Source organism: Somniosus microcephalus, unplaced genomic scaffold, assembly GCF_052327205.1.
Source record: "Somniosus microcephalus isolate GS21.2 unplaced genomic scaffold, FLI_Smic_1.0 unresolved_chr3, whole genome shotgun sequence".
NCBI lineage: Eukaryota > Metazoa > Chordata > Chondrichthyes > Squaliformes > Somniosidae > Somniosus > Somniosus microcephalus.
In genome coordinates, this window is record NW_028225181.1 from 68,546,620 (window position 1) to 68,566,380 (window position 19,761).

The 19,761-nt window shown below is 46.8% G+C and overlaps 1 pseudogene across 1 annotated transcript in view; it reads left to right on the forward strand.

Moving 5' to 3' along the window:
- LOC147091882 (uncharacterized) overlaps window positions 1-19,761 on the forward strand; it is a 45,550-nt pseudogene continuing 25,789 nt past the window's right edge. The window contains exons 1-2 of the transcript XR_015075241.1: window positions 1-233; window positions 12,048-12,937. The product of XR_015075241.1 is annotated as an uncharacterized LOC147091882 (transcript). The remainder of the gene's footprint in view (window positions 234-12,047; window positions 12,938-19,761) is intronic.

Below are 19,761 nucleotides of genomic sequence, written 5' to 3' on the forward strand. Positions count from 1 at the left end.
TTAAAAGTCTACATTACATTATTTCACGCTTTCAATATTGTTCTTATTTTCTGATCTGCCACAAATAGATCTCCCGGTGAATGATGCTGTGATTGAGGAAGGTGCTCAGCTCGAAGTAAACAGGGATTGTAGACTGAGGAACACCAGTAGGTGAACCACCACCGGATTGTGAGCACCAACCGGAGAGAACCCTTCCGATTCAAAGAGCTTCCAGAGATCGACTGGGGAGCAAGGTAAGAGAAAGTCCCATTGACTCAGATACACACTGGTCCTGGAGATGGACTGGGGAGAAAGGTCAGAGAGAGTCCAATTGACTCAGATACACACTGGTCCTGGAGATGGACTGGGGAGAAAGGTCAGAGAGAGTCCCATTGACTCAGATACACACTGGTCCTGGAGATGGACTGGGGAGAAAGGTCAGAGAGAGTCCCATTGACTCAGATACACACTGGTCCTGGAGATGGACTGCGGAGAATGGTCAGAGAGAGTCTCATTGACTCCGATACACACTGGTCCTGGACATGGACTGGGGAGAAAGGTCAGAGAGAGTCCCATTGATTAATACAATTGTAATGAAGGATATTAGCTCTGATGATGTGGAATCTGTATGGGTAGAATTGAGAAATACTAAGGGGAAAAAAACATTAGTGGGAGTGGTTTATAGACCTCCAAACAGTAAGGTGGAGGTTGGGGGTGGCATTAAAAGGGAAATTAGAGAAGCGTGCAATAAGGGCACAGCAGTCATCATGGGTGACTTTAATCTACATATAAATTGGGCCAACCAAATTAGTAACAATACTGTGGAGGAGGAATTCCTGGAGTGTTTACGGGATGGTTTCCTGGAACAATATGTCGAGGAACCAACCAGAGATCGGGCAATCTTAGACTGGGTATTATGTAACGAGAAGGGATTAATTAGCAATCTTGTTGTACGAGGCCCCTTGGGTCAGAGCGATCATAATATGATCGAATTCTTCATTAGGATGGAGAATGAAGTAGTTGACTCAGAGACTAGGGTCCTCAATTTAAATAAAGGAAACTACGATGGCCTGAGGAGTGAGTTGGGTAGGATTGATTGGGGGATGGCACTCAGAGGGTTGACGGTGGATAGGCAATGGTAAACATTCAAAGACCGAATGGATGAGATACAGAATTTGTTCATCCCAGTTTGGCATAAAAATAAAACAAAAAAGGTGACTCAACCATGGCTAACAAGGGAAATTAGGGATAGCATAAGATCCAAGGAGAGGACATATAAATTGGCCAGAAAAAGCAACAATCCTGAGGATTGGGAGCAGTTTAGGATTCAACAAAGGAGGACAAAGAGATTAATTAAGAAAGGGAAAATAGAATATGCGAGTAAGCTAGCACGGAACATAAAAACTGACTGTAAAAGCTTTTATAGATATGTGAAGAGAAAAAGATTGGTGAAGTCAAGCGTAGGTCCCTTGCAGTCAGAATCAGGGGAATTTATAATGGGAAACAAAGAAATGGCAGACCAACTAAATACATACTTTGGTTCTGTCTTCACAAAGGAGGACACAAATAACCTCCCAGAGCTGCCGGGGAACATAGGGTCTGATGAAAGGGAGGAACTGAAAGAGATCAGTATTTGTAGGGAAATTGTAGTGTATGTAACCTGTACCACCTTAAGAGGATACCTTAAGGTGATGGACTACTTTTTGATGGCTCCTGTACATTGTAGTACCAGTGGTCACCACACCGGTATATAAATCCTGCGGAGCAAAGTGTATCCCAATTCAGCCCTGACCCTCAATCACTAAAGACCTGTTTAATTATTTCTGTAGTCTGTGTCCTGTTATTCAGCAGAACTACATTTGAAAACACAGACTCAACAGAAATGGTGTTAGGAAAATTGATGGGACTGAAGGTCGATAAATCCCCAGGGCCTGATAATCTACATCTTAAGGAAGTGGCCCTAGAAATAGTCGATGCATTGCTGGTCATCTTCCAGAACTCGATAGACTCTGGAACAGTACCCATGGATTGGAGGGTAGCTGATGTTACCCCACTATTCAAAAAAGGTGGTAGAGAAAAAGCGGGAAATTATAGACCGGTAAGCCTGACATCGGCAGTGGGGAAAATGCTAGAGTCTATTATAAAAGATGTAATAGATGCACTTGAAAAGCAGTGACAGGATCGGACAAAGTCAACATGGATTTACTAAAGGTAAATCATGCTTGACTAATCTACTGGAATTTTTTCAGGATGTAACTGGTAAAATAGGTAAGGGAGAACCAGTGGATGTGGTGTATTTGGACTTTCAAAAGGCTTTCGATAAGGTCCCACATAAGAGATTAGCGTGCAAAATTAAGGCACATGGGATTGGGGGCAAGGTATTGACTTGGATAGAGAACTGGTTGGCGGACAGAAGGCGAAGAGTTGGAATAAACGGGTCGTTTTCCGAGTGGCAGGCAGTGACTAGTGGGGTACCGCAAGGATCGGTCCTAGGACCCCAGCTGTTCACAATATATATTAATGATCTGGATGAGGGAATTGGATGTAATATCTCCAAATTTGCAGACGACACAAAGCTGGGTGGGAGGGTAAGCTGTGAGGAGGATGTCGTGAAACTCCAGTACGATTTGGACAGGTTGGCTGATTGGGCAGAAACATGGCAAATGCACTATAATGTGGACAAATGTGAGGTTATCCACTTTGGTGGCAAAAACAGGAAGGCAGATTATTATTTGAATGGCAATAGATTGGGAGAAGGGGAAGTGCAAAGAGACCTGGGTGTTCTTGTGCACCACTCGCTGAAGGTAAGCATGCAGGTGCAGCAGGCGGTTAAGAAGGCAAATGGTATGTTGGCCTTCGTAGCAAGAGGGTTCGAGTACAGGAACAAGGATGTCTTGCTACAGTTGTACAGGGCCTTGGTGAGACCGCACCTTGAGTATTGTGTGCAGTTTTGGTCGCCTTACCTGAGGAAGGACGTTATTGCCATGGAAGGAGTGCAGCGAAGATTCACCAGGCTGATACCTGGGATGGCAGGAATGACGTATGAGGAGAGATTGTGTCGATTGGGCTTATACTCACTGGAGTTTAGAAGATTGAGAGGGGATCTCATTGAAACCTATAAAATTCTGTCAGGCCTGGACAGACTAGATGCAGGAAGGATGTTTCTGATGGCCGGGGAGTCCAGAACCAGGGGTCATAGTCTAAGGATAAGGGGTAAGCCATTTAGGACTGAAATGAGGAGGAATTTCTTCACCCAGAGAGTGGTGAACCTGTGGAATTCTCTGCCGCAGTGGGCGGTGGAGGCCAGTTCATTAAATATATTCAAGAAATAGTTGGATATATTTCTTATGGCTAAACGGATCAAGGGATATGGGGAGAAGGCAGGGACAGGGTACTGAATTTGGATGATCAGCCATGATCTCATTGAATGGCGGAGCAGGCTCGAAGGGCGGAATGGCCCACTCCTGCTCCTATCTTCTATGTTTCTATGACTCAGATGCACACTGGTCCTGGAGATGGACTAGGGAGAAAGGTCAGAGAGAGTCCCATTGACTCAGATACACACTGGTCCTGAAGATGGACTGGGGAGAAAGGTCAGAGAGAGTCCCATTGACTCAGATACACACTGGTCCTGGAGATGGACCGGGGAGAAAGGTCAGAGAGAGTCCCATTGACTCAGATACACACTGGTCCTGGAGATGGACTGGGGAGAAAGGTCAGAGAGAGTCCCATTGACTCAGATACACACTGGTCCTGGAGATGGACGCACCCGCGCTCGCCCCCTGACCCTCCCGCGCTCGCCCCCTGGCCCTCCCGCGCTCACCCCCTGACCCTCCCGCACTCGCCCCCTGACCCTCCCGCACTCGCCCCCTGACCCTCCCGCACTCGCCCCCTGACCCTCCCGCACTCGCCCCCTGACCCTCCCGCACTCGCCCCCTGACCCTCCCGCACTCGCCCTGATGGGGCTCTTCTCAAGTAAACCAAGCGGTGCAATAAAGCACCCCCAGAATCAAGGCCCTGCTCCTGGGGAAGGTGATCATGCCCCAGGAACCAGTGCAAGTGAACAATGTCAGGGTCAAGACCCTGCTCCTGGGGAAGGTGATCAGGCCCCTGGAACCAGTACTAGTGAACAAAGTCAGGGTCAAGGCCCTGCTCCTGGGGAAGGTGATCAGGCCCCAGGAACAAGTACAAGTGAAGCGACTCCTTCTCCCAGAGATTTATTAAATGTGAATACTCCAAGAGTTGACCAAAAATCAGGTTAGTAATATTAATCAAGGAGTCAATTTCTGCTGTAAGGAGGGATGATACCTTAGCAGGTTCCGCTAATGAGGTCATATGCGTAGAACTTAAAAACAAAAAGGGGGCAAGCACTTTGCTGGGAGTGTACTATAGGCCCCCAAACAGTAAGGGGGCGATAGAGGAACAGATATGTAGGCAAATCTCAGGGAAGTGTAGAAATGAGAGGGTAATAATTGTTGGGGATTTCAACTTCCCCAATATTAATTGGGATAGTCAGAGTGTGAAAGGCTTAGAGGGTGTGGAATTCTTAAAGTGCATCCAGGAGAGCTTTTTCAGCCAACATGTAGAAAGTCCTACAAGAGAGGGGGCGGTACTGGACCTAATTCGAGGGAATGTAGCAGGGCAAGTGATAGAAGGGTTAGTAGGAGAACATTTTGGTGACAGTGACCATAATTCGGTGAGATTTAAAGTAGTTATGGAAAAGGACAAAGATGGACCGGAAATAAAGGGTCTAAATTGGGGGAAGGCCGATTTTAATATGATAAGGCAGGATCTGGCCAAAGTGGACTGGGATCAGCTACTTGTAGGAAAATCCACATCAGAGCAGTGGGAATCTTTCAGAAAGGAAATAGAGAGAGTACAAAGCTAACGTGTTCCCGTAAAGGTCAAGGGTGGGACCAACAAGCCCAGGGAACCCTGGATGCCAAGGGACATACAAGAATGGTTTAGGAAAAAAAGGGAGGTTTTTGGCAGATACAAAGGACTAAAAACAGTGGAAGCCCTAGAGGAGCATAGAAAGTGCAGGGGGGTTCTTAAAAAAAGAAATTAGGAGAACGAAGAGGGGTCATGAAAAAACACTGGCAGGCAAAATAAAGGAAAATCCCAAGGTGTTTTATTAGTATATTAAGGGCAAGAGGATAACCAGGGAAAGAGTAGAGCCCATTAGGGACGAAAGTGGCAATCTGTGTGTAGAGCCAGAAGATGTAGGTGAGGTTTTAAATTAATATTTTGCATCTGTGTTCACGAAGGAGAAGGACGATGCAGGCATAGAAATCAGGCAGGGGGATTCTGATATACTTGAACAAATTAGTATTGAGAGGGAGGAGGTACTAGTGGTTTTAGTGGGCTTAAAAGTGGATAAACTCCCAGGCCCAGACGAGATGTATCCCAGCCTGCTGTGTGAGGCAAGGGAGGAGATTGCAGGGGCTCGGACACAAATTTTCAGAACCTCTCTGGCCACAGGGGAGGTGCCAGAGGACTGGAGAACAGCTACCGTAGTACCATTATTCAAGAAGGGTAGCAGTAGGGATAAACCAGGGAATTACAGGCCAGTGAGCCGAACATCAGTAGTAGGGAAATTTTTGGAAAAAATTCTGAGGGACAGAATTAGTCTCCACTTGGAGAGGCAAGGATTAATGAAGGATAGTCAGCATGGCTTTGTCAGGGGGAGATCATGTCAAACCGATTTGATTGAATTTTTCGATGGGGGTGACTAGGTGTGTGGATGAGGGCAGTCCAGTTGATGTAGTCTACATGGACTTCAGTAAGGCTTTTGACAAAGTCCCACATGGGAGACTGGTCAAGAAGGTAAGAGCCCATGGGATCCAGGGCAATTTTGCACATTGGATCCAAAATTGGCTTAGTGGCAGGAGGCAAAGGGTGATGGGCGAAGGTTGTTTTTGTGACTGGAAGCATATGTCCATTGGTGTACCACAGGGTCTGGGTCCTTTGCTGTTTGTAGTGTACATTAATGATTTAGATATGAATGTAGGAGGTATGATCAGTAAGTTCGCAGATGACACGAAAATGGGTGGAGTGGTAAATAGCGAGGAGGGATGCCTCAGGCTACAGGAGAATATAGACGATTTGCTTAGATGGGCAGCACAGTGGCAAGTGGATTTTAACCCTGAAAAGTGTGAGGTGATGCATTTTGGGAGGACTAACAAGGGAATACACAATGAATGGTAGAACCCTAGGAAGGACAGAGGATCAGAGGGACCTTGGTGTGCATGTACATAGATCCCTGAGGGCAGCAGGACAGCTAGATAAGGTGGTTAAGAAGGCATATGGGATACTTATATTCTATGCCTCGGCTAATGAAGGCAAGAGCAGGGAGGTTATGATGGAGCTGTACCAAACGCTAGTTAGGCCACAGCTGGAATACTGTGTGCAGTTCTGGTTGCCCCACTATAGGAAAGATGTGATTGCATTGGAGAGGGTGCAGAGGAGATTCACCAGGGTGTTACCTGGGCTGGAGCGCTTCAGCTATGAAGAGAGACTGGACAGGCTGGGGTTGTTTTCCTTAGAGCAGAGAAGGCTGAGGGGGGACCTGATTGAGGTGTACAAAATTATGAGGGGCATAGATAGGGTAGATAGAAAGGAACTTTTCCCCTTAGTAGCGGGGTCAGTAAGCAGGGGGCATAGTTTCAAGGTAAGGGGCAGAAGGTTTAGAGGGGATTTGAGGAAAAGCTTTTTCACCCAGAGGGTGGGTGGAACCTGGAACTCACTGCCTGAAAGGGTGGTAGAGGCATTAAATCCTCACAACATTCAAGAAGCATTTAGATGAGCACTTGAAACGCCATAGCATACAAGGCTATGGACCAAGTGCTGGAAAATGGGATTAGAATAGACAGGGCTTGATGGCCAGCGCGGACACGATGGGCCGAAGGGCCCCTTTCTGTACTGTATAAATCTATGACTCTATGGTAGCACTCTTGCCTCAGGCATAAGGTTGTGGGTTCAAGTCCCACTCCAGAGACTTGAGCACAAAAATTCAGGCTGACACTCCAGTGCAGTACTGAGGCACTGTCAGAGGTGGCGTCTTTCGGATGAGACATTAAACTGAGGCCCTGTCTGCTCTCTCAGGTGGATGTAAAAGATCCCATGACACTATTTTGAGAAAGAAAGACTTGCATTTATATAGTGCTTTCATGACCAGCAGACGTCTTGAAGTGCTTTACAGCCAATGAAGTACTTTTGAGGTGTGGTCACTGTTGTAATGTGGGAAAGAGCAGTGGAAATATCCCCGGTGTCCTAGCCAATGTTTATCCCTCAATCAATGTAACAAAAGGATAATAGCAAAATACTGTGGATGCTGGAAATCTGAAATAACAACAGGAAATGCCGGAAACACTCAGCAGGCCAGGCAACATCGGTAGAGAGAGAAACAGAGTTAACAAAAAGATAGATTATCTGGTCATTATCACATTGCTGTTTGTGGGAGCTTGCTGTGCGTTATTTGACTGCCGCATTTCCTACATTACAAAAGTGACTACACTTCAAAAGTACTTCATTGGCTGTAAAGCACTTTGGGACGTCCAGTGGTGGTGAAAGGCGCTATAGAATTGCAAGTGTTTCTTTCTTCACTGGTCTCACCAGCGACCTCTTCTGGCTGATGGTTGATTGACAGACGATAGTCCGCGCATGCCACAGGGAGCGACGGTTTGGACCGAGTCCAGCACAGAGACCCCTCCCGGTCACCAAGGGGAATAACTGCGCATGCCCAGAGGACACCAACCCCCTCCCCCACTCGGAGCTGCGCCTGCGCACTCGGATCCTGCCGGACGGAGTCGGCGCGGGGCATTCCGGGGAAAGGCCTTGGTGTCGGTTCCAGAGTCGCGATCGGTGATGCAAAGTGAGTTTCCTCTGCTCCGATTAGGTGCAGAATCGCGCGGGGTGGCGGGGGGGAGGGGTGGATCGGGAGAGAATAAAGAGAAATAGAAAAACCTGAGAGTCCGCAAGGCCCCGGACTGAGCGGCGTCAATTTGATGGAGCACGTGATCTCCTTGGGGACACGTGACCTGGGACCACGGCGTGATTGACGGGAGCGTCCGACCAATAGGGAGCGAGTGGGGTGGGGCTGGAGGAGCGAGCCGGTGGCGGGTCCTCCAACCAATCGGGGAGCCCGAGGGGCGGGACTAGCGCCGGCTGATTGTCTGATCCGCAGGGCAGCGAGTTTCTCCAGTCCCTTGTTCAGGGCCCGGGGCCAGGGGAGGCTGTGGGCCTTTATTCCCCTCATTGGACACAAGGCTCTTTGGCTCACAACACACTGGCTCAGGTTTTAATAGAGACTTTTTAAATTCATCAATAAAAGCAGATAAACCCCGTGCTTCTGTAGAACAAACTTTGTAATATTTTATAGAATCATAGAATGGTTACAGCACAGAAGGAGGCCATTCAGCCCGTCGAGCCCGTGCCGGCTCCCTGCAAGACCACTTCAGCTAGTCCCACTCCACGCCCTTTCCCCGTAACCCTACAAATTTCTTTACTTCAGGCACTTAATCCAATTCCCATTGGAAAGCCGTGATTGAATCTGCCTCCACCTCCCTCTCAGGCAGTGCATTCCACATCCTAACCACTCGCTGCGTAAAAAAGTTTTTCCTCATGTCGCCTTTGGTTCTTCTGCCAATCACCTTAAATCTGTGTCCTCTGCTTGTTGACCCTTCCGCCAGTGGGAACAGTTTCTCGCTATCTACTCTCTCCAGACCCCTCATGATTTTGAACTCCTCTATCAAATCTCCTCCCAAACTTCTCTGCTCTAAGGAGAACCACCCCAGCTTCTCGAGTCTATCCACATAACTGAAGTCCCTCATCCCTTATCCCTGGAACCATTCTTGTAAATCTTTTCTGCATCATCTGTAAGGCCTTCACATCCTTCCTAAAGTGCGGTGCCCAGAATTGGACACAATACTCCAGTTGAGGCCGAACCAGTGTTTTATAAAGGTTCATCATAACCTCCTTGCTTTTGGACTCTGTGCCTCTATTTATTAAACCCAGGATCCCGTATGCTTTTTTTGCCACTTTCTCAACCTGCCCTGCCACCTTCAACGATTTGTGCACACATACCCCCAGGTCTCTCTGTTCATGCACACATTTAAAATTGTACCCTTTAGTTTATATTGCCTCACTTGGTTCTTCCTACCAAAATGTATCACTTCGCACTTTTCTGCGTTAAATTTCATCTGCCACATGTCCGCCCATTCCACCAGCCTGTCTATGTCTTCTTGAAATCTATCACTATCCTCCTCACTGTTAACTTTACTTCCAAGTTTTCTGTCACCTGCAAATTTTGAAATTGTGCCCTGTACACCCAAGTCTAAGTCATTAATATATATCAAGTAAAGCAGTGGTCCTAGTACCAATCCCTGGGGAACACCACTGTATAACTTCCTCCATTCCGAAAAACAACCGTTCACCACGACTCTCTGTTTCCTGTCACTTTGCCAATTTCGTATCCATGCTGCCACTGTCCCTTTTATTCCATGGACTTCAACTTTGCTGGCAAGCCTATTATGTGGCACTTGTCGAACGCCTTTTGGAAATAAATGTACACCACGTTAACCGCATTGCCCTCATCAACCCCCTCTGTTACCTCATCAAAAAACTCAATCAGAATCAGAGCATCTGGGCCCGGCGGACGTGCGGCCAGAGCCCCGGCACCAGGAAACCCAGGGTGCAGCGCCTCTCCCATCCGAGCCACCGCTTCCCGGTTTCTTCAGCCGGTTCCGCCGAGTCCGAATCAGGAAAAGGACAGGAGCCAGGCTCCCAGAATGGCCCGCGGCCCTGGGGAGCATGCGCACTCTCAGCGGGGAAATCAGCGTATTGGATAGAGCGGTTTCTGGGGCGCGGGGAATTGTGGGTGCTGGGGCCGCCATTAGTCAGCGGCTGTCGGGAAGAGTTTTATTGCAGGCTGACGGAAGGTAGGTCCCTGGCCGCCTGTGTAGGTCTTTTTGTTGCTTCATTGTTGAGGATGTAACTAGTAAAATAGATAAGGGAGAACCAGTGGATGTTGTGCATTTGGACTTTCAGAAGGCTTTCGATAAGGTCCCGCATAAGAGATTAGCGTGTAAAGTTAAGGCACATGGGATTGGGGGCAAGGTATTGACATGGATAGAGAACTGGTTGGCAGACAGAAAGCAAACAGTTGGAATAAACGGGTCTCATTCTGAGTGGCAGGCAGTGACCAGTGGGGTACCACAGGGATCGGTCCTTGGACCCCAGCTATTCACAATATATATTAATGATCTAGACAAGGGAACTAGATGTAATATCTCCAAATTTGCAGACGACACATAGCTGGGTGGGCGTGTGTGCTGTGAGGAGGATGCTGAGAAACTACAGGATGATTTGGACAGGTTGGGTGATTGGGCAGAAGCATAGCAGATGCAATATAACGTGGATAAATGTGAGGTTATCCACTTTGGTGGCCAAAACATGAAGGCAGATTATTATCTGAATGGTAATAGATTGGGAGAAGGAGAAGTGCAACGAGACCTGGGTGTCCTTGTGCACCAGTCGCTGAAGGTAAGCATGCAGGTGCAGCAGGCGGTTAAGAAGGCAAATGGTATGTTGGCCTTCGTAGCGAGAGGGTTCGAGTACAGGAACAAGGATGTCTTGCTGCAGTTGTACAGGGCCTTGGTGAGACCACATCGTGAGTATTGTGTGCAGTTTTGGTCGCCTTATCGGAGGAAGGATGTTCTTGCCGTGGAAGGAGTTCAGCGAAGATTCACTAGGCTGATACCTGGGCTGGCAGGAATGACGTATGAGAAGAGGTTGGGATGATTGGGCTTGTACTCGCTGGAGTTTAGAAGAATGAGAGGGGATCTCATTGAAACTGATAAAATTCTGACAGGACTGGACAGACTAGATGCAGGAAGGATGTTCCCGATGGTCAGGGAGTCCAGAACCAGGGGTCACAGTCTAAGGATAAGGGGTAGGCCATTTAGGACAGAAATGAGGAGGAATTTCTTCACCCAGAGAGTGGTGAACCTGTGGAATTCTCTACCACAGAAGGCAGTGGAGGCCAATACATTAAATATATTCAAGAAAGAGTTGGATATATTTCTTAAGGCTAAAGAGATCAAGGGGTATGGGGAGAAAGCAGGTACCGGGTACTGAACTTGGATGATCAGCCATGATCGCATTGAATGGCGGAGCAGGCTCTAGGGGCCGAATGGCCTACTCCTGCTCCTATCTTCTATGTTTCAGTTTGAGCTGGAGTGGAGATGGAGGAGAAGCTGCTGGGTTTAACCCCCAGTACTTCTGAGCCCAGGAGGACCCAACAATTTCCAATGTGAGACTGTCAAGGGAGGTGGATTCTAGGGGAGATTAGGTTGTTACACAGACACTGTCAGCACAATGTAAAATAGTATTGTTTTAGGAACAAGTATTTCTGTGCAGGCTTTTAATCCAGTTTACATATTCAGATTTGTTTGAATTCATTCTTTGGATGTGGGCGTAGCTCGCAAGAGCAGCAAATATTGCCAAACCCCAGTTTCCCGTTGAGAAGGGGGTGGTGAGTCGCCTTCTTGAACTACTGCAGTCCGTGTGGTGAAGGTATTCCCACAATGTTGTTCGGTAAGGAGTTCCAGGATTTTGACCCACCAACGATGAATATATCTGAGTCAGGATGATGTGTGACTTGGAGGGGAACTTGGAGATGATGGTGCTCCCATACAACAGCTGCCCTTGTCCTTCTAGGTGCTTGAGGTTGCGGGTTTTGGAGGTTGTATCAAAGTTCTGGTCGAGTTGCAGATGTATAAAGTTCCTTTCCTTCGCCCCCCTCCCCCTACCACACCCACCTCTCTCTCTCTCTCTCCTCCCATAGAGGCCAGAGTCTTGTGTAGGCCCAGACCAGGTGGCGGATTCCCTTCCCTGAAGGACATCAGTGAACCAGTGGGGTTTTTATGACAATCCGGCAGCTTTCATGGTCACTTTTTTTCTAGTGCCGGCCCCACAAATGACCAGATTGATTAAGCTCAGTTTCACAACCTGCCTTTGTTTTCTTGTGGGTTGTCTCTTACGCTCCCTGTTTTAAATTAATTTTACAGGGCACTGGAAGGGGAGGATTTGCAGACAGGAAACTCAAACCAAACACCACGTCAAGATCTGACAGAGTCACTCGACTCATCGGATCTGAATATCACCGGCCTCTGAACATGGAAGCAAAAAGCACCGTTCACAGCGGGGAGAAACCGTACACGTGTTATGTGTGTGGACGAGGCTTCAGCCAATCATCTAGCCTATCGAGACACAAGCGCATTCACACCGGGGAGAGGCCGTTCACCTGTTCCGAGTGTAGGAAGGGATTCACTGATTCATCCACCCTGCTGAGACACCAGCGATTTCACACTGGGGAGAGGCCGTTCACCTGCTCCGTGTGTGGGAAGGGATTCACTGAGTCATCCAACCTGCTGAATCACCAGCGAGTTCACACTGACGAGAGACCATTTAAATGCTCGGACTGTGGGAAGTGCTATAAAACTTCCTGGGTTCTGACGTACCATCAACGTGTTCACACTGGGGAGAGACCGTTCAGGTGCTCTCACTGCGGGACTGGGTTCATGCGATCATCTGAGCTCACTGTACACCAGCGCACTCACACTGGGGAGACGCCGTTCACCTGCTCCGTGTGTGGGAAGGGATTCACTCAGTCATCCGACCTGCTGAGACACCAGCATGTTCACACTGACAAGAGGCCGTTCAGGTGCTCGCACTGCGGGACTGGGTTCAGGCGATCATCTCAGCTCACTGTACACCAGTGCACTCACACTGGCGAGAGACCGTTCACCTGCCCTGAGTGTGGGAAGAGATTCACTGAATCATCCAAACTGCTGAGGCACCAGCGAGTTCACACTGGGGAGAGGCCGTTCACCTGCTCCGTGTGTGGGAAGGGATTCAATCAGTCATCCATCCTGCTGAGACACCAGCGAGTTCACAAGTGACTGCAGGGGTTGGATTCTGTTGTTGCTGCTGTTAATCACATCCAGGACTGAACCATGTTCATTCTGACAGTTGGGGTTTGTTTCTGCTGATGTAAATAACCCCAATAACTGGGCTGGAGTTTAATATTCTGGATAGCTGTCAAATAAACCAGCTTTGTTTTAAACACATTATTGTAGATTTTTGTCTTTCCCACCTGAGTGTTTAGCATCACCTGGCTGGAGCTCAGAAAGGACAAACTGGGGGAGGATCGTACGGCGGGAACAGAACTCCAGCCTGGACACAGTCCTTCAGGGCCACACTGAGAGGGGCAAACGGCACTTTGGTCCTTCTCATCTCTCTTCACTGACAGCAAAGTTGCCGTGCGGGTTAATCTCGAGGCGTGTGAGAAACGTCTCTGCCATGGTTCAGAGCTCCTAGGCACGGAACAGAAGGCTCCTTTAGGAATGTACCCCAGTGCTTTTTTTTAATGGCCTTATTAACCTGTGTCACTACTTTTAGTGATTTGTGTATCTGTAGCCCTGGATCCCTCTGCTCCATCAGCCCATTTAGACTTTTGGGGGAAAAATTCAGTGGCGCCCCCTTTGGGTCGCTAAATTCACCAGGGCTAATTTTAGCCCCCCGAAAAAGTTAGAGCCCCTGTGCATTAAATTCAGCAGTAGCGCCCCAAGCAGGAGGCGGGGTGCTCCTGGAAGCGCTCCCCTCCCTTGAGGTGCCACCAGTGAATTTCAGGGCGCTTCGTGCAACAGCGCCACGCCCGTTGGCACATAGCTTCGCGCCATAGCAGACCTCCCTCCCTGATTAAAGGGGAGGAGCCTAGCACTGCTCACATCGGGGCCCTGCTGGACCAACGGGGAGCGGGGTGTCGGATCAAGAGGAGCGCCGGGCTGAGCGATCGCGGCCGACACCCCGAAGAAGAAAGGGGAAGGGGGCGGGAGCTGGCAGTCGGCCAAAATAAAAAGTTGCCGCCCGACACCTGCCCTTTAAGTGGCGCCGCTGCGGCTGCAGGAACGACCCCTGCCTGACCTTGTCGAGCATGTCGTCCGCCAATAGGTATGGGGTCGCAACCCAAGGTTGCAGCCGGGGTGCTGCGCATGGCGATGGCGTCATTGCCGGGAGTGCAGTGCCGCGGGGCGCTACCGCCGCCGCTAACCTCCCGCTAAATATCGCGGAAGGCACAAAGCAACCCAATTTCACCCCCTTGTCCAAGTAGTGTGTGGCCTCCTTATTATTCCCACCAAAACACACCACCTCACACTGACCTACAGTGAAATTTATTAACACACCACCTCACACTGATCTACAGTGAAATTCATTAACACACCACCTCACACTGATCTACAGTGAAATTCATTAACACACCACCTCACACTGATCTACAGTGAAATTCATTAACACACCACCTCACACTTATCTATAGTGAAATTAATTAATACACCACCTCACACTGATCTATAGAGAATTTCATTAACACACCACCTCACGTTGATCTATAGTGAAATTCATTAACACAGCACCTCACACTGATCTACAGTGAAATTCATTAACACACCGCCTCACACTGAACTATAGTGAAATTCATTAACACACCGCCTCACTCTGATCTATAATGATATTCATTAACACACCACCTCACACTGATCTATAGTGAAATTCATTAACACACCACCTCACACTGATCTATAGTGAAATTCATTAACACACCACCTCACACTGATCGTGGAAGGACAGCCAGGGAGAAGCAGGCCCCGGGATGTCGATACCACGGCGGCTGAAGATTGTTGGGCAGGAGTGCGGGAAAAGCGGAGCGAGGCGAGAGCGGACTCTATTGTGATGGCGCCGATGAAGATGGCTGCCGTCCTTGCGGGCTACTTGCGTACCAGGCAGCTAAGTGTCATTTGCTGCTTGGTGCGCTCGGCTCATTAAGAGAAAAGCATTTCACTGACTGGATTTCACTTGTTGTATTTGGTTATGTGACAAATAAAAAATAAAATTGAAATTGAATCTATCGTGAAATTCATTAACACACCACCTCACACTGATCTGCAGTGAAATTCATTAACACACCACCTCACACTGATCTGCAGTGAAATTCATTAACACATGTAGAAGTGCCTTTTTTCTTAGCTCTGGGTAATGACTCAATACACTCTTGGATTCGTCAGACGGACAGGCCTTTTATTTTGCTTGCAAGGGGAATCAGCACCTCTACTCAAGGGGTGAGGCTACTATTCCAATGATACAGCGTAAGTGTTCCATATTTATACAGTGTAACAAACAAGTTTGATTGACATTCCTTTGTTCCTCTATCAGGATACATTTTAGATTAATCATCAGGTCTTATGACATATTGACAGAAGGATCCTGGACACATAAGTCAACCGTTAATCTATAACAGGGCATGAATCGTGTAACCGGAGGTCCTCTTTAATCTTAATCATGTATTGGGAGGCTAGGTTTGCTTACGGTCGCAAGTTATCAGGTCACTGGGTAAATCAAACAGAACCCATTGTTTCACTTCTACATTCTTATTAGGTGTGCTTGGCTGTAATCCAGGTTCATGCAATAGCTCTAGTTACACATCGACTCTTTACCTGTGTCAAGTCTGAAAACTTTTACCCAGCAAGCACTTGAAATTAACCCCTTATATCATGTAGATTTCCTCATTCCCCCCTTTTGTCCTTTCTAAGGACAATCTATTTTGCTAAGTTTAAGAAATTCCACATCAAAGGTTTCACCCTTAATATCCTCATATTCAGACATCACGGGTACTGGGGGAGTTGATGTTAATGAGGAAAGGACTTTTGTACACAATAATTTTAAACAACCAATCAATAAACTAATTAAAATTATAATCATCACAATTGCAATTAAGACTTCCAAAATTTGCTTTCCTAATGCTCCTCCCCATCCTGAAATCCAATCCCACATGGACCACTGTTCAGGTTGACGTAGTTTCTTTACGGCCTCCTTTTATGTGGTTTACCAGGTTGGTGATATTTTCTGAACTATCTGGAATATAGGTGCAACATTCGGTTTTTATGATTGCACATGTGCCCCCTTCTTTTGCCAACAAATAGTCCAGAGCCATGCGGTTTTGTAAAGCAACAATGCGCAAAGCCACCATTTCTGCGTTTACATCACTAAGAGCATCAGCAGTATCATTGGCTATTTGTTCCAACACTGCTGCCATGTTTATAGATTCTCTTGCTAGCTTCTCTGTTCCATACCAGGGAAATGCTATAGCAAAGAACCTTTCAGTTTCTGTAATGGCTCGTTTTGCTCGTGTCCCAGGGTGGCTATCCAAAGATGAAATATGATGTATATAGGGCACTACATATCCCAAGTAACATGACCCAGTCAAATTTTGTGGTAACCAAGGGTATGCTCTATGCCCACAGATGAAATAGGTGTTATTATAGGCTTCAAATTTGTTCCATATCTGGTGCATCATTCCTATTCCTTGTTCTCCTTTCCAGATTTTTTTACTAGTCAAATTTTGTACTGTGGACAGGTTCCACCATCCCCAATAGGGCCATTCGGCTGCACCCGGTGGTTTAGTAGTAGTTTTAGTCAAAGTGTAGTTACATTTGCACTCACTCCATCCAACCATCAATCCTTCTCCATTGTCGTTTACCAGACACACTTCTCCTTTTGTTTTATTTACAGTTCCCATTGATGTCACTAATAGACTCTCTGGATTCCTTCGATTATCATATTGGGGATGAAACCATCCTTCAAATTTCGTTAGGTTATATCCTGCTCCCTTCCACTCATCTTCTAGTTGTTCTGGATCTGTCTTATTAAGTTTTCTTTTCTGAGTGGCTAATGTTGAAATAAAGGGCTCTGTAACTGGATTGTTACAAAACATTGGCCTGGCCATCAGGGCCAGTCCTCCCTTTGGATTACCACTACAGATAACTCCTTCATTCGCAATTCTTTCACTTGGTGACACAGTATCGGGGCATATAACCCATAGCTTATCAAGCTTCTGTCCACTATCTTCTTCTACTATCTTATTCTGCCTAATCCTAAGACTCAGGGGTTGATATGGGGGTACCTGCATAGTGTGATCCTGAAGCTGAACCTTCATAGTCTCGTTATAGCATATAATATAAAAGAAATCACTGTTTAAAAGTACACATTCTTCTATGCATGGTTTGCCCTTCAGGGGATCTGGGTAAATCAATATGGCAGTTTCAATTATCGTTAACAAAGGGAACAGTCTTATTAGAGTCCAAATCCAGTTCATCTTGGCAGTGTATCATCTTCAACTGATGCCTTCTTACAATGGGACGCATGTATCCATGTTGGTCGCTCCTTTACTTTTACAGCGGTGTTTGTGGTCAGGAGTACTTGGAAGGGTCCCTCAAATCTGGGTTGAAGGCCATTCTTTCACTTGAAGATTTTTATGTAGATGCTATCTCCTGGCTCGAAAGTATGGCACTTTCCTTCAGCGGGATCGACCTGGGCTTCCTTCACCTGTTGATGGAAACTAGAAATGCATTTGGTTAGTGCAATGCAATAACTCAACATATCTTCTTCCATTTTATGACTGTCCATTTGTTTAGCTGTTAAAGGTGCCGAAAAGGGCAATCTTTGTGGTCTTCCCATGACGATCTCGTGTGGCGACAATCCTGTAGTTCTGTTGGTAGCAGACTGCATTGTCATTAAAGCTATGGGTAACAAATCAACCCATTTAAGTGCAGTTTCTTTACACAGTTTTGCAAGCTTGTTTTTCAGCATCCCGTTATTATCTTTCCACTAGTCCAGCCGACTGTGGATGATAACTGCAATGGAGGTGCTGGTTAACCTGTAAGGCTTTGCATAGTTCCTTAATCAATGTTCCCGTAAAATGGGACCCATTGTCACTTGACAGTTTTGCTGGTATCCCAAAGCGAGGTACAGTGTCCTTCAATAAACATTTAGCAACAGTAGTGGCGTCAGTCTTTCTACAAGGAAATGCTTCAATCCATCTTGAAAACATATCAACAATAACTAATACATATTTAAAGCTCATACACACAGGTAGTTCAATAAAATCCATTTGCAAGTGTACAAAAGGGCCCATGGGGTTTGGGTGGGATGCAGGCTGTACCTTCTTTATTTTCCCTGCATTCATGGTCTGGCAGATAGTACAATTTTCACATATTTGTTTTGCCAACTTTGAGATTCCTGGTGCATACCAGGTCTTGAGGATATAGTCCGCCATCCCCCCTTTGCCCGCATGGGTGAATTTATGAACACATCGGGCAATTGGTGATAGTAATGATTTGGGTGCCACCATGCGGCCGTCATGATGAACCCATAAGCCGTCAGTGTTTTTTTAAAACAATGATTAACAACCCATTCCTTTACTTCATCAGAACTGGCCCTATCTTGATGGGTCGGCACATCATCTAAGGATGGGGGCTGCGGTATCTCTGGCTTTTCCCTAACAGGGAAGGCTGAAACTTGTCGTTCAGTACTTGATATAGCTACTGACTTAGCAGCGCTATCTGCAGCAGCGTTTCCAAGCGCAACCTTGTCCAAATGCCCCGTGTGCGCTTGGCACTTAATAATTGCAATCTGTTTACGTCTCTGAATAGCTAGTAAAAGATTTTGCACTTCTTGTGCATTTTTAATCTGGGTTCCCGAGGAAGTCAGGTAACCGCAAATTTTCCAAATTTGTCATGCTCATGTCCAATAGTGGTCTGGTTATTTCTGAATAGTTCAATATCCATTGTCTACAATAGCCAGTCATTCCTAGAAAATGCTTCATTTCTCTTTTAGTTTTTGGCAATGATGTGTTGCAAACGACCTTTATTCTATCCGGCGTTAACTCCCTGTTTTAACAATGATTCCATCACTGGCTCAATTCCTTTTTCTGCTTTCTCTGACAATGGATACTGTGACCTTTTGGGTAATGGTGCAGCTGGATTAATTGTAACTTTATAGGGCTGTGCAGTCTAATAGTTAGGAGGTATTTTAAATTTAAAAACGGCTGCTAATCTTATCCTGTTATGTCATAGCAGGCCGTGCAGTGCAATTTTGAATGCCATTTCCCTAATTTCAGGGATTCCTGGTATTGTTTTATGGAGCTTGTAACGAATCCCCATGCTCCTAACAGACTGACAAGTTTGGGACTCAAACTTGGGTCGGCAATTTCCCATGTGTAAAGAACAGGGTGTTTTATTTCTGTTACTGGGTACGCATATGCCTTATCTACTTGGATTTCTACCGTTACTCCTGATGGGGAGCAAATGATTGTAGCATTCATTTTGCACAGCAAGTCTCTTCCACATAAATTCATAGAGACATCTCCTGATAACAGAAAGGAGTGTTCTTCCTCAAATTCTTCTACTTTTACTGTGAGGGGAGTCGATTGATTCAAGCGTTGTAGTATTCCAGCCAATCCAGCTATCGGGGTCTTTTTCCCATTAATAGGCATTCCTTCAGAATATCCTTTCCCTAACACCGAAAAGGTTGCTCCTGTATCTACTAAAATGACATAGGTCTCCCAGCTATTTGCATTTTAATTTCAGGTTCGCTGCGTGAATTTAAAGAAACAACGGGCATTTGGTGGTCTGTGGCGCCTGGGGCTGCTGGTGTCAGTCAGTAATTCTGATCTCTATTTCTCCTAAATCCCTGTCCGTTTGTAGGGTAACCTCCTGACTGGTCCGAAAAAGGGTTATGGACAGTGAAATTAGGACCTTTATTGTCTAACGGAGGTCCATTATTGGAGGTTTGGTTCTGACGATTTTTCGCAGGGCATTGGTTTGCCCAATGTCCGGGTTGTCCGCAATTGTAACAATTACCAGATCGTCCATACCCTCTTACTCT